This window comes from Geotrypetes seraphini, chromosome 7 (assembly GCF_902459505.1).
Source record: "Geotrypetes seraphini chromosome 7, aGeoSer1.1, whole genome shotgun sequence".
In the NCBI taxonomy this organism is placed as follows: domain Eukaryota; kingdom Metazoa; phylum Chordata; class Amphibia; order Gymnophiona; family Dermophiidae; genus Geotrypetes; species Geotrypetes seraphini.
In genome coordinates, this window is record NC_047090.1 from 111,675,719 (window position 1) to 111,690,233 (window position 14,515).

The 14,515-nt window shown below is 41.1% G+C and overlaps 1 protein-coding gene across 1 annotated transcript in view; it reads left to right on the forward strand.

The window, feature by feature from the left end:
- Positions 1-14,515, forward strand: part of DCAF4 (DDB1 and CUL4 associated factor 4) — a 108,737-nt gene that overhangs the window by 40,596 nt on the left and 53,626 nt on the right. The window lies entirely within an intron of this gene.

Consider the following 14,515-nt stretch of genomic DNA (forward strand, 5'->3'; position numbering starts at 1 on the left):
CGGAGTCGGGAGTCGGCGGCGTTTGCCGCGTGTGAAAAAAAAAAAAAAAAAAGAAACAGCAGCCACGCTGAAAACGCGGCATGGCAACGGAGGCCGGTCAGAGGTGTTCGCGCTGTGGAGCGCGTAGAACACCGTCGGGCCTTTGCTCGGCCGAGTGTGAGCTGGCCCTGGCTGAAGGGGCTTTGTTGCAGGCTTGTGAGCTGGCGATTTCCCGGGTAACCGAGGCACGGGACATGTCCCCGGCACGCAAGGGTGAGTCAGAGCGGCGAGGCTCTTCCTTAGCAGGGGGGAGTTCAGCGGCGGTGGGGGAGGCGGGAGCAATGGCGGAAGTCGCGGCCCCGCTACCCGGCCCGGAGCAGGGCGGTTCAGCGGCCCTTCAGTGGGGTTCTTTTTCGCCGGAATTTGTGATGCTGCTGCACAGGGCATTTTTGTTACAGGGTGCGCAGCCCGCCCCGCCGGTGCCAGTGGTCGAGGTGTCCCTTCCGGTGCCCTCAACGTCGGCGGTGGTGCCTGGGGAGACAGGCAAACCTGCTGAGGGCACGGTGGGGTCGCCAGCGAGGGCGCTGGGTGCAAAGAAGCGCAGGCTCGCGACCGTGGAGGCAGAGGATATTCTGATTAGATCCCCTTTTTCTCTTCCAGAATCGTTGGAGGAGGGGGAGGTCCTGGATTGGGATGCAGGGGATCCCCCGGGTCAAGAGGTGGATGACCCGTCCGCTCTACGGTTATTTCATAGGGAAGAATTGTCTTCCTTAATTTCAAAGGCTTTACAGGGGCTGAATATTTCTCAGGCTGATACTGTAGTATCAGGTAATCCCCTGATGGCGGGCACACGGAGACCTCCTAAGTCTTTTCCGGTGCATGAAGCCATGCAGGAGCTGATCTCGGCGCAATGGGATACGCCGGAAGCCAGTTTAAGGGTGGCAAAAGCCATGCGGCTCTTGTATCCGGTGGACCCGGCTGAACTGGATAAGTTTAGATTGCCCAGGGTGGATGCTTTGGTGGCCGCGGTAACCAAACGGACTACCTTACCGGTGGAGGGGGGAGTGACGTTGAAGGATGCGCAGGATAGGAAGATTGAATCTTCCTTAAAAATGTCCTTTGAGGTCGCGGCACTGACCTTGCAGGCCGCCATATGCAGTTCTTATGCGGCACGAGCGTGTCTGCAGTGGTCGCAAGTGGTGTCAGATAATTTAACGGAGTCTGGTGGTTCTGTCCATGCGGAGCTGGCAGATTTGGAGTCCGGCTTGGCTTATTTGGCAGACTCCTTATATGATATTGTTAGGGCGTCTGCGAAGCAGATGTCTCTTTCAGTGGTATCTCGCAGATCCCTATGGCTACGGCATTGGGCGGCCGATGCTGCTTCTAAGCTTCGGCTGGTACGGCTCCCTTTTAAAGGGGGTTTCTTGTTTGGAGAAGATTTAAATAAACTGGTGAAGGATTTTGGGGATACCAAAACTCAGCGTTTACCTGAGGATAGGGCTAGGCCCCCGGTGAGGCCCTCATCGTCGAGACCGCGCTTCAGGGATGTTCGGAGATCCAGGTCTGGGAAGCCTTTCTTCAGATCGGCGGTTGGTTCGTCCTCTGCTTCGAAACCAAGGTTTCAGCAGAGGGGTTCCTTTCGTACGACGAGGCCCTCGTCGGGGCAGTCCACGCGTACCCCAGCCACTCGCACTCCACAATGACGGGGGCGTGGCTCCCTCCGCCTTTCCCTTAGGGGGCCGGCTTTCGGAGTTCCGGGCGGAGTGGGCCACGATCACGGCAGATCAGTGGGTGTTGGACATTGTTCAAGAAGGGTACAAGTTAGAGTTCGCCTCTCCCGTCGTAGATTCTTTCTTGGTGTCCCCATGCAATGGGGCGGCCAAGGGAGACGCGGTCCGGATGACTCTTCAGGGGCTGCTCGAGCTAGGAGCAGTGGTACCGGTGCCCCCGGAAGAAGTAGGCACCGGTATATATTCCCTTTACTTCATTGTGCCAAAGAAGGGGGGGTCCTTCAGGCCGGTGCTGGATCTCAAAAGAGTCAACAGATTTCTCAGTGTTCGCCATTTCCGGATGGAGACGGTGCGCTCGGTTATTGCGGCGGTACGACCGGGAGAGTTCCTCACGTCCCTCGATCTCAAGGAGGCATACCTCCATATTCCGATCTGGCCTCCGCATCAGCGGTATCTGCGGTTTGCGATTCTCGGCCAGCATTATCAGTTTCGGGCAATGCCCTTTGGCTTGGCAACGGCCCCCCGCACCTTTTCCAAGGTCATGGTGGTGGTAGCCGCCTTCCTCCGCAAGGAGGGGATTCGGGTACACCCTTACCTAGACGACTGGTTAATCCGCGCCTCGTCCAGCCAGGAGAGTGTGGCGGTTACTCAGCGAGTGATTTCGCTCCTACAGTCGTTGGGGTGGATTGTCAACTTTCCCAAGAGTTTTCTGTCCCCGTCGCAGTCGTTGGTGCATCTGGGGGTGCGGTTCGACACGGCTCTGGGGAAGGTGTTTCTACCCCGAGATCGGGGGGAGAAATTGCAGGCTCAAATTCGCCTACTTCTCGGGACGGCCAGACCACGAGTTTGGGATTATGTACAAGTGCTGGGTTCCATGGTGGCGACTCTGGAGGTGGTCCCCTGGGCGCGGAGCCACATGAGGCCCTTACAACAGTCTCTGCTCTCTCGCTGGTCCCCAGCTTCTCTGAACTCCCATGGAGTCGTCGAGCCGCTCGCAGCATGCAGTGGTGGCTCCACGAGTTGCATCTGTGGAAGGGCATGCCGTTGGCCACGCCAGACTGGGTAGTGGTCACCACGGATGCCAGTCTGCGGGGTTGGGGGGCCCAGTGCCTGCAGGCGTCAGTGCAGGGGATGTGGTCCTTCCAGGAGGCCCAGTGGCCCATCAATTTGTTGGAATTAAAGGCGGTCAGGCTGGCGCTGTTGGCTTTTCAGTCACTGATTCAGGACAAGCCGACCAGAGTCTTTTCGGACAGTGTCACGGCGGTCGCCTATGTCAATCGGCAGGGGGGCACCCGGAGTCCGCAGTTAGCAGAAGAGGCGAGAAACTTGTTTCAATGGGCGGAGAGGCATGTGCCGCTTCTCTCGGCGGCATACATTGCAGGTCACGAAAACGTGCAAGCGGACTTTCTCAGCAGAAATCTTCTGGACCCAGGAGAGTGGGAGTTGTCTCCTCGAGCGTTCAGCCGGCTAGTCAGTCGGTGGGGCTTGCCGGAGATGGATCTCATGGCCTCGTCCCGCAATGCGAAGTTGCCTCGGTTCTTCAGCAGACGCAAGGAAGAGGGTTCGGAGGGGGTGGACGCGTTAGCTCTCCCATGGCCTCCGAATTCCCTTCTGTATGTGTTCCCGCCGTGGCCCATGATAGGGCGAGTGTTACAGCGCATCTCTCGCTTTCGCGGCAGAGTCATCCTGGTGGCTCCGGATTGGCCGCATCGGCCGTGGTACGCAGATCTGATTCAGCTGTCGGTAGGCGAGCGGGTGACGTTCCAGGTAACGCCGGACTTACTGACGCAGGGTCCGATATGGATAGAAGATCCGGCCCGCTTTGGTCTTACGGCCTGGCTATTGAGCGGTCAAGGCTAAAAAAGAAGGGCTATTCAGAGAGGGTGATCGCCACTCTGCTTAAGGCCAAGAAGCTTTCGACGTCAGCCTCCTATGCGAGAGTCTGGAGGATTTTTGAGGCATGGTGCGGTCGCCAGGGAGTGGCGCCCTTCAAGGCTTCTCTGCCGGCTATTCTTGCTTTCCTGCAGGAGGGCGTCGAAAAAGGGTTAGCCTATAACTCTTTAAAGGTTCAGGTGGCGGCCATTGCCTGTTACAGGGGCCCGGTGAATCGATCGGCTCTCGCGTCGCAGCCGGACGTGGTCCGTTTCCTCAAGGGGGTGAACCATCTCCGCCCGCCGGTCAAGCGTATTTGTCCAACGTGGAATCTTAAGCTCGTCCTTGGGAAGTTGCAGGGGGCACCTTTTGAGCCCCTGTCAGCGGCCACGTTAAAAGATGTCACACTGAAAACAGTTTTTTTGGTGGCAATGGCTTCAGCGAGGCGAGTATCGGAGCTGCAGGCGCTTTCTTGCAGAGAACCCTTTTTGCGTTTTTCGGAGACTGGGGTGTCGGTGCGTACGGTGCCGTCCTTCCTGCCGAAGGTTATTTCTGCCTTTCATGTGAACCAGGGTTTGTTCCTTCCATCCTTTCGGAGGGAGGATTGGGGGACACGATTTTTGTCTTTACGGCTGCTAGATGTACGCCGTGTGCTTCTCCATTATTTGGAAGTGACGAATGACTTTCGTCGGTCGGACCATCTCTTTGTCGCTTTCGCGGGGAAAAACAAAGGGATGGCGGCGTCTAAGGCGTCCATTGCGCGTTGGGTCAAGGACACTATTGCTTCAGCGTATGTGCTGTCAGGGAAGAAAGTACCGGAGCACCTTCATGCTCATTCCACTCGGGCTTTGGCAACCTCTTGGGCGGAGTCCGGGGGGATGTCTTTAGAAGAGATTTGCCGAGCGGCCACTTGGTCGTCGACAAATACTTTTTCACGGCATTATCGTTTAGATGTGGCGGCCCGTTCAGAGGCGAGTTTTGGCGCGGCAGTGCTGGCAGAGGCGGCATTGGCGTCCCACCCAGTTTGAGTTTGCTTTGCTACATCCCACTAGTCTGGATTCATCTGCTGCTTTGCTATGGAAGGTAAAATTATGGTCTTACCTGTTAATTTTCTTTCCTTTAGAAGCAGCAGATGAATCCAGAGCCCCTCCCCAAAAGGCACTGGTTGTGTGTAGGGTGTTTAGTTGATTGGGTTAGTTGGGGCTATGGTTGGTAAGTGTATTATTTCATTGTTGAAAAAAAAAAAAAAAAAAATTTTTTTTGGTACAAAAGAGAAACATAGGATAATATCAAGAAGATAAAGACACATTTTCTACTGGAATGGAGTTTTGTTGCGGCTCATTCTCCTTTCGGGATGCTTGGGCAGAGTGCATAACTGAATCAACAGAATGAACACCAGGCTTTAAGGCCAACTGTTAATCAGTTCTCTATCTCCACCTGCTGGTCGATGTGAGCTATACCCACTAGTCTGGATTCATCTGCTGCTTCTAAAGGAAAGAAAATTAACAGGTAAGACCATAATTTTACCTTCCTGCGGTAAACCCGTTGCAAATGTCTCCATTCCTGCGGATTTACTGCGGTGACCACGGTTTACTGTGGTAAATGATCCCCATGTTATTCTCTAATAACCATCTTAGGTAGAAAAAATGCTTCTTTTTTTTTTTTTTTTTTTCAATATCATCATTTTTAATAGCTTGAATTCTCCCCCATCAAGAAAGATGTAAAGGATTCCATTGCTCACACATTTCTGTTTCTTTCTTTTTTTTTTTTTTTTTTTTCCATTTTTTATTTTCAAACTTTACATAAAGTGTACATAATAATAAAATACAATTGATAAATATATATTATCACTTTTATATCTAATACATTGTATATCTAAATTTGATTTTCCCCCTCACCCTCCCCCCACCCTTTATTTACTTTAATATAATTTTTTTTTTAATTTTCAAATTTTTACAAAAAGTATACAACATATTATAATACAATTGATAAATATTCAATAACTTTTTTATTTCTAATACAATATCATCTAATCGAATTTTGTCCCATTTCACCTCCCCCCACCCTTATTACCTTTTATTCATACATTACATTTTGTAAAATATATTATAACATATTTTATATAAATTATTTTCTTATCCCCCCTATATGTGTGTCATAAAAAAAAAAAAACTCTAAATAAAGAAAAGAAGAAGAAAATATCCTATTATTTATTCATTACAATATTTTGTCAATGGCCCCCATATTTGTATAAATTTAGTATATGTCCCCTTTTGTAGTGCTATTGTTCTTTCCATTTTAAAAATATGACATTGTATTCCACCAAAATGTGTAATTTAGATTGTTGTAATTTTTCCAATTGTTAGTTATATGTTGAATGGCAACCCCTGTCATAATTAATAAAAGCTTATTATTTTCTGGTGAAATTTGACTTTTTTTTCTCATCATTGTTCCAAATAAAATTGTATCATATGATATTGCAATATGATTTTCCATTAATTTATTAATTTGTGGCCAAATTGAATTCCAAAAAATTTTAATATAGGGACAATAATATAATAAATGATCTAATGTCCCTGGTTTTAGATTACAGTGCCAGCATTTATTGGACTTAGAACTATCTAATTTTTGCAAACGAGTAGGGGTCCAAAAAGCTCTATGTAATAAAAAGAACCATGTTTGTCTCATAGATGCTGACACTGTACATCTCATTCTCCAAGACCAAATTAGTGGCCATTGAGATGCATTAATTTGATGTCCAATCTCAATGCTCCAAATGTCTCTTAGACCATTTTTTGGTTTTTTATTTAAATATCCAGATATTAATTTATACCACAATGCGGCTTGATGTCCTAGGAAGTCTGCTTTAAAGCATAAGAACTTTAAACTATATTGATTGTTCAATGTTTTCCATTCAGGGAACCCAACCTGAATGGCCTGCTTCAATTGCAACCATTTAAAACTTTGTGTTTTATTAAGACCAAATCTATGTTGTAATTGGGAAAAATCCAGCAGTTTACCTTCTGAAATAATATCGTCTAGAGATCTAATACCTGCAATAATCCAGTTCTTCCAAAGGATTTGAGCTCCGCCAATTTTGATCTTGGAGTTTATCCATATGGATTGATTAGTTGATTTGTATATTGGGATGGGTGTTAATTTATCAATAAATCTCAATGTTTTCCAAGTATCCATTATTATTTTATTTTCTCTGTATCTTCTAGGTATATTAATACTTGGCAAATGAACTAAATTTAGGGGAAACATAAGGCGCCATTCTAAATATAACCAATCTGGTGCATTATCTATAAGTTCTGGGAGGATCCAATACATACCCTGACGTAGAATATAGGCTTGATGGTACCTATAGAAATTTGGAAAATTTACCCCTCCCTCCTCAATTGATTTTTGTAAAGTTACTAAAGCTATTCTAGGTGTTTTACCAAGCCAAAGAAATTTTGTTAAAATTCTATTAAGCTTTTTATAAAAAGACCCCTGGAAATAAATAGGTATCATACTCATTTGGTAGCAAACTACAGGTAACATCATCATTTTAATAGTTTGAACTCTTCCCCACCACGAAATATGTAATGGGTTCCATTGTTCACATAACTCCGTAACTTTCTTTAATACATATTTTTCATTCTCTTTTACAGTATCTTCAATTGTATTTTTAACTTGAATGCCAAGATATTTAAATCCTTCTTCTTTCCATATAAATGGAAAAGTATCAAATAATCCTTTTACACAATGAACATTCAAGGGTATAATTTCTGATTTATTCCAATTAATTTTATAACCTGAAAATTTACTAAACTTATCAATTAATTCTAATAAGGAAGATAAGGTTGACTCTGGATTTCTCAAATAAAGTAAAATATCATCTGCATAAGCCGAAATTTTATATTCCATATCTGAATATGGAATACCTTGTATCTCCTTCATTTGCTGTATTGCTAGCAATAAGGGTTCTAATACAATATCAAATAACAAAGGAGATAACGGGCAGCCTTGTCTAACTCCCCTCTGCAATTGAAAACCATCAGATATCTTATTATTAATATTTAGTCTTGCAATTGGGAAGCTATACAATGTTTTTACCATTTGTATAAATCCAGACCCTATACCAAACCATTCTAAAGCCTGATACATAAAATTCCATTCTACCCTATCAAATGCCTTTTCAGCATCTAATGAAACTGTAAAAATCGGTTCATCCATTTTTTTTGATAAGTTTAGCATGTGAAATAATAGTCTAGAGTTATTGGAGGAATGTCTTTTAGCAACGAAACCCGTTTGATGCATTTCTATAATATGTGGGAGAGCTTTTGCTAATCTTAAAGCTAAAATTTTCGCCAAAAGTTTATTATCAACATTTATCAAAGATATAGGCCTGTAGTTTGAAACCAAAGTAGGATCTTTATTTGGCTTAGGCAAAACAATTATTATTGATTCAGCCATAGTACCTTTTATATTACCTTTTATAAGTTGTGTCTGATATAATTTTAATAAATGTGGGAAAAGGATATTTTGAAATGTTTTATAAAATTCTACTGTGTAACCATCACCACCTGGAGCGGATCCAACTCTAAGAGATCTCAATGCTGTTTCTAATTCTTTTAATGATATAGGTTCTTCTAAACTTCGTTTTATATGATCAGGTATTTTAGGTCCATTAATTAAATCTAAAAAATTTTTCCCATCTTTTTGTTTCTCCAAATAAGGTTCGGAAGAATACAGTTCCTTGTAAAATTTTAAAAATTGTTTTAATATTATATTTGTTTGATTTGTTATTATACCATTATCATCTTTTATTCCATTAATATTAGTTCTTCTTTTTTTTGCCTTAAGATAATTTGCTAATATTTTTCCCGCCTTATTAGAATTTCCATAATACACTGTTTGCTTGGAAAACAAATCTTTTCTTATCATTTTTGAAGTTAATTCATTATATTTACCTTTTGTTTTCAAAAGAGCTTGTAAAACTTCATATTCCCATTTTCTTATCAATTTATTTTCTAATATTTTTATTTCTTTTTCTAATTCTATATATTGTTTTTTAATCTGTTTCCTAATAAAAGCTGAATATGATATAATATTACCCCTCATAGTTGCTTTAAATGCATCCCATACATTTTCTATAGATGTATCTTCTACTAAATTTAATTGAAAGAAATCATTAATTTGTGTTTTAAAATTTTCCAAAAATTTGTCATCCACAAGCAATGCATTATCAAATCTCCAAAGAGGTCTATCATTTTCTAATTGATCTAATTGTAATTCTATCCATACTCCAGCGTGATCCGAAATAATTATAGGATCAATGGAAGCTTTATTCACCTGTTGCACTTTATTTGTTGAAACAAAAATATAATCTATTCTTGAAAATGATTTATGGACCTGTGAACAGAATGAATATTCCTGATCATTAAAATGAAGAATACGCCATATATCTTTCAAATCACATGACTGAACCAAATTATCTAGACCTAAAGATTTAATATTTTTACCTGGTTTTTTATCCAATAATGGATCCATTACAGCATTAAAATCTCCAGCCACCACTAAATTAGAGGCAGCCAGTGGTAATAACATATTTTGTATCTTTTTGAAAAATTCTGATTGATTCGAATTAGGGGCATATATATTGAATAACGTCAGGGTATCATTTCCCATACCTATATCAATATGTATCCATCTTCCATGTGGATCTGAGCTTTTTACCTTTATTTTGGCCATACATTTTTTATTTATAAGAATTGCAACCCCTGCTTTTTTACCCACTGCTGGAGCAAAAAAACATTCCTTTATCCATCCACCTGATAATTTCTGTGATTCCTTCATATTTAGATGGGTCTCTTGCAGACAGTAAATATCCGCATTTTGCTTTTTTAAAAATGTTAATACTTTTTTCCTTTTAATTATATGATTCAGACCATTGACATTAATAGAATATATTTTAATAGACATTATACTTTTTAATATTTTTCATTATATTTTTCCTCCCCTCTTCCTTTGTATTTAAAATCCAAAAAATTTTTTTCACGACACACATATTTACCCCTAATGTAACTAATCCCTTATTTATTTTACTCTTAATCATTCTATTAAATATTCTCCTTTTCCCTCCCCTTCCCACCCTATACATTGGCTGCTTAAGGATACACATTGGAACTGTAACCCGAATATTTTCCTCTATCCAGGCAATTAATATTCAAACAAATTTCCCTTCATTCCTTCTTTCTTATAAATTTTTATTTTCTTTTCTTTATATCATTTTCTTTCTTTTTTTCATATATTTCAATATTTCATTTTTTTATAATTCTTCATAAAGTCATCAAAACCATCTTAATGTTTTATATTAAAATATCATAGGTTCTGGTTTAGAAAGAAAATCTTTTAGTTTTTCGGGATCCTCAAAGTATAATGATTTTTCTCCTGATGATACTCTCATTTTCGCTGGGTAGTATAGACCATATTTAAATCCTTTTTCTTTTAGTAAAGGTCTCAAATCTAATAATCTTTTTCTTTTATTTGCTGTATTTTTGGCAAAGTCTGGTAAGAACCATATTCTTGATCCTTTATAATTTAGATTTTTATCTTTTTTTGCTGCATTTAGTATTTCTAATGTTTGTTGGTATCTCAACATTTTGAAGATTATTGGTCTTGGTCTACCTTTGTTTTCTAAATTTTTTATTGGGATTCTATGCGCCCTTTCTATTTCAATTGATTGTTTCAAGTCTAATTGTAGAATTTTTGGAATTAAATTTTCAAGGAAAAGGATAGTATTTTTTCCCTCTAAATTTTCTTGTATTCCAAAGAGTTTGATGTTCTTTCTTCTTCCTCTATTCTCGTAATCCTCCAGTTGATCTTTTAATTTATTTATTTCCAGGCTGTCATTTTTACATCTTTTTGATTCACATTCTATAGCTTCCATTTTTGATTCTAATTCAGCTGTTCTTTTGTTATTAACTTCCATTTGTCTATGTATATTTAAAATTTCTTCTTTCATGTCAGACATATTAGTTATAGTTTCTTTAAGCATTTGTTTGATTTGTTTTAGTTCTTCCATGACTTCTGCTTTGCTTAATATGTCTGGTTCATCAATAGGAAGTGGTATCTTGCTTGGTGTTATTTGATCTTGTTTCTGTCTTTTTGCAGATGTACCAGCCTCATTTTTATTTTGTCTTGTGCTTGCCATGTTGTTATTTTCTTGGTTATTCTTATTTCTTATGTTTAGTCTCTTGGTTTTATGTTTGGTATTTTTTTGTTTTTAATTCCTTTTCTTCCAAGCTTTGTTTCTATCTTTTCTCTTTTTCAGTTATCTGTCTCAATCTTAAGTACTCCTTTTTAGTGACTTTTTCTCTTTAATGTTGATAAAAAGTTCTTTGGAGTAACTGTCAGTTTTGTTTCCAGTTCTATAAATGTGAGAATAAAAAAATGAACCAGTATTCCTTTTTGGTTCTTTTTCTTTAAACCCCTTCACTTTCTCAATGAAGGAGGGGGATATTTAGACCGGCAACCTTTCCTTCTTTTATATCCCTCTCTTACTTGTCAGGTTCTTTCACAAATTACCTTTGGCATTCATTTTTTCTTAATAATATACCGTTTCAGCGCTGAACAAAATTGTTTAGTAGTCCTTTCTTTTAGCTCTCCTTTCACAAGCCCAATCGCAGCTCCGACCGAGGAGAGCAATACTTTATATAATTTTTTCCTCTTATTTGATAAATTTGAATCAACTGTTCTCTGTTCTTTCACAGCGTCTCTCAACTGCTTTGACGCCTTGCTGCTTTTTTTTTTTTTTTTTTAAAAGTTCCGTTGACCTTTTCTTCTATCTCTTCTCTCACAAGCCCAATCGCAGCCCGTCAGAGAAAAGTAATTTTCATTTACTTAGTAAGTTCATTCACAGCGTCTCTCAACTGCCTCAACGTCTTGCTGCTTCAGTTTTTTTTTAAAAAGTTCCGTTGAACCTTTCCTCTATCTCCTCACTCTCAAGCCCAATCGCAGCTCGCCAGAGAAGAGTAATTTTCAGTATTTCATTTACTTAGTAAGTTAATATTTATTTATTTTCAGCTCTTCGATGTTCAATCACTGAAAGAAAATGTCGGTATTCCTCTCTCTCAGTATTTCCTCAATGTATCTTCCTTTCAATGTCGCCAAAGGGCAAACTATTTTCTCTTTACGAGTTTTTCTATATCTGATCGGGAAAGAAATTTTATTCAAATCTCCCCACCAATCTTGTTATTTACTCACTCAAACCTCGCGAACTCAGCACTGCGAGTTTAATAAAACCGCCGAAATCTTAAACGGCTCTCAGCTGTTTCGTCTCCCGTCAGCGCATACTTCACCTCAGCTGCAGCAAATTAGGATTTCTTTTTAGATCATTAGCTCAGCTTCTTTCATATATACTTTCTATGTAGTTATTCCGAAGGAAAAATAATTTTTTTTTATTTCTTTGCCTGGATGGTGAGGAGCTTCACGATTACACCTCCATCCGTGCTCGCGTTAAGCCACGCCCTCGAAAAAAAAATGCTTCTTGAAAAAGCTATATCTTTAAATCTGCCTAGGTACTATTTATTCTTGAGAGTCTACACTTTTTTTTAATTATGCCGTTTTATTTATTTATATTATTGTGGTTGTATTTTTGTGGTACTTCACTTTGAGATGTTTTGACTTATAGTAAATCATCATTTCTAATATTAAACTAAATCTGTGTGAACTGTGTAAAGGAGCTCTCATTTGTAGTTTAGAAAATAAAAGCAATTTAATGCTGGACTAATGTGAAAATGCTTGCAAGAGAGCTGATGAAGACAGCTGTTCCATGACTCAAACCTTATATTGTGCAGTGGTGCTCTAGGTCAATGTTTCTAAACTTCTTCAGTGTGGTGCATTGGTTAGAGATACAGCGTGGTGCAGTGCTTAGAACTACAGCCTCGGCACCCTGAGGTTGTAGGTTCGAATCCCGCACTGCTCCTTATAACCTTGGGCAAGTCACTTTATCCCTATTGCCCCTGGTACATTAGATAGAGTGGGAAACCACCGGGACAGTTAGAGAAAAATGCTTCATTACCTGAATAATTTGTAATCTGAATAGGATTGTAGGATATGCGTAATATAAATTTTTTTTTAAAGTCTAATAAATATCAACTGAGTATCCCCCGCCCAAGCTCTGCCCCTGACCCCAACCCTATAATAATAGTACTATTTGTAATGCAATTTCTTCCATCCATTTTTCATATACACAAATTATATTTAAATAATTTTTATTGAGCCAAAGGCAACACACAAACAAAGCAGTGAACCAACACAACAAGGCTCAGGTAAAAATCAAATTTTTATAGTATAACCTCCCACCCCTCCCCCACCCGATATACACACATTATAATCTTAATACATAATGGCAACAAAATTAAAAAAACACAAAGCACACTTCACACAGAGAAAATGTTAATTATCATTTATATTTGGGATTTTTTTTCAAAGAAGTCAAGGCAGATGACTTTAAAATATTCAATGTCACCTCAGTAAAAACTATAGAAAAATAGACAAATATAGTGCAAAATATAGACAGCAAATATAAATTCTCAAACCAACACATTTTGATCACTAAATTAAAAATGAAATCATTTTTCCTACCTTTGCTGTCTGGTGATTTCATGAGTCTCTGGTTGCACTTCCTTCTGACTGTGCATCCAGTATTTATTTATTTCTGCCTCCTGCATGCTTCCTTTCCTCATTCCCTTGCCCAACCTACATCTCTCTCTGTCCCTCCATGAGTCCAACTTGTCTCCCTCTCTCTCTCACTGTCCTTCTCTCATTCCCTCCCTTCCTGCAAAGAGAATGGGGAAAGAGAGAGAGAGATCCAGGGTGCATCTCTCCCACTCCCTCTACTGCCACATCCAACATTTCTCCTTTCTTTCCACCAATCCAACATCTTTCTTTCTGCCTCCTCCCCTCTTCCTCTCCTCCAGTCCTCATTCCCTCCCCCTCATTCTCTCTCTTTGTCCCTCCATGAGTTCAGTTTTTTACTCTCTGCCGCCCTCTCCCCCTTCCCCTGAGTGTGACATTACTCCTTCCCTCCTTTATGCCCTCCCCATCCATCTCTCACTTTCTCTCCATGAGTCCAACACTTTCTGCCTTCTGCATGCTTCTTCTCCTCCGGATCTCATTCCCTTCCCCAACCAACATCTGTCCCTCTATGAGTCAATCTCCCTCTCTCTCACCGACCTTCTCTCATTCCCTCCCTTGCTGCAAAGGGAGTGGGGGAAAGAGAGAGAGAGAAAGATCCAGGGTGCATCTCTCCCATTCCCTCTACTGCCACATCCAACATTTCTCCCTTTTTTCCACCAGTCCAACATCTTTCTCTCTGCCTCCTCCCCTCTTCCTCTCCTCCAGTCCTCATTCTCTCCCCCTCATTCTCCCTCCATGAGTTCAACTTTTTACTCTCTGCCACCCTCTCCCCCTTCCCCTGAGTGTGACATTTCTCTTTCCCCTTCTTTCTGCCCTCCCCATCCGTCTCTCACTTTCTCAAGTTTATTAGGATTTTATATACCGCCTATCAAGGTTATCTAAGTGGTTTTACAATCAAGTACTCTAGCATTTTCCCTGTCTGTCCCTGTGGGCTCACAATCTATCTAACGTACCTGGGGCTATGGAGGATTAAGTGACTTGCCCAGGGTCACAAGGAGCAGTGTGGGATTTGAACCCACAACCCCAGGGTGCTGAGGCTGTAGCTTCAACCTCTCTCTCCATGAGTCCAACACTTTCTGCCTTCTGCACGCTTCCTCTCCTCCGGACCTCATTCCCTTCCCCACCTACATCTCTCTCTGTCCCTCCATGAGTTCAACTTTTCTTCCTATTTGGCACCTGAATTCAGCAATATATTACACAGTGACTTTATTTTCCTGTAATGTATTTTGCTTTTAGTACATTAT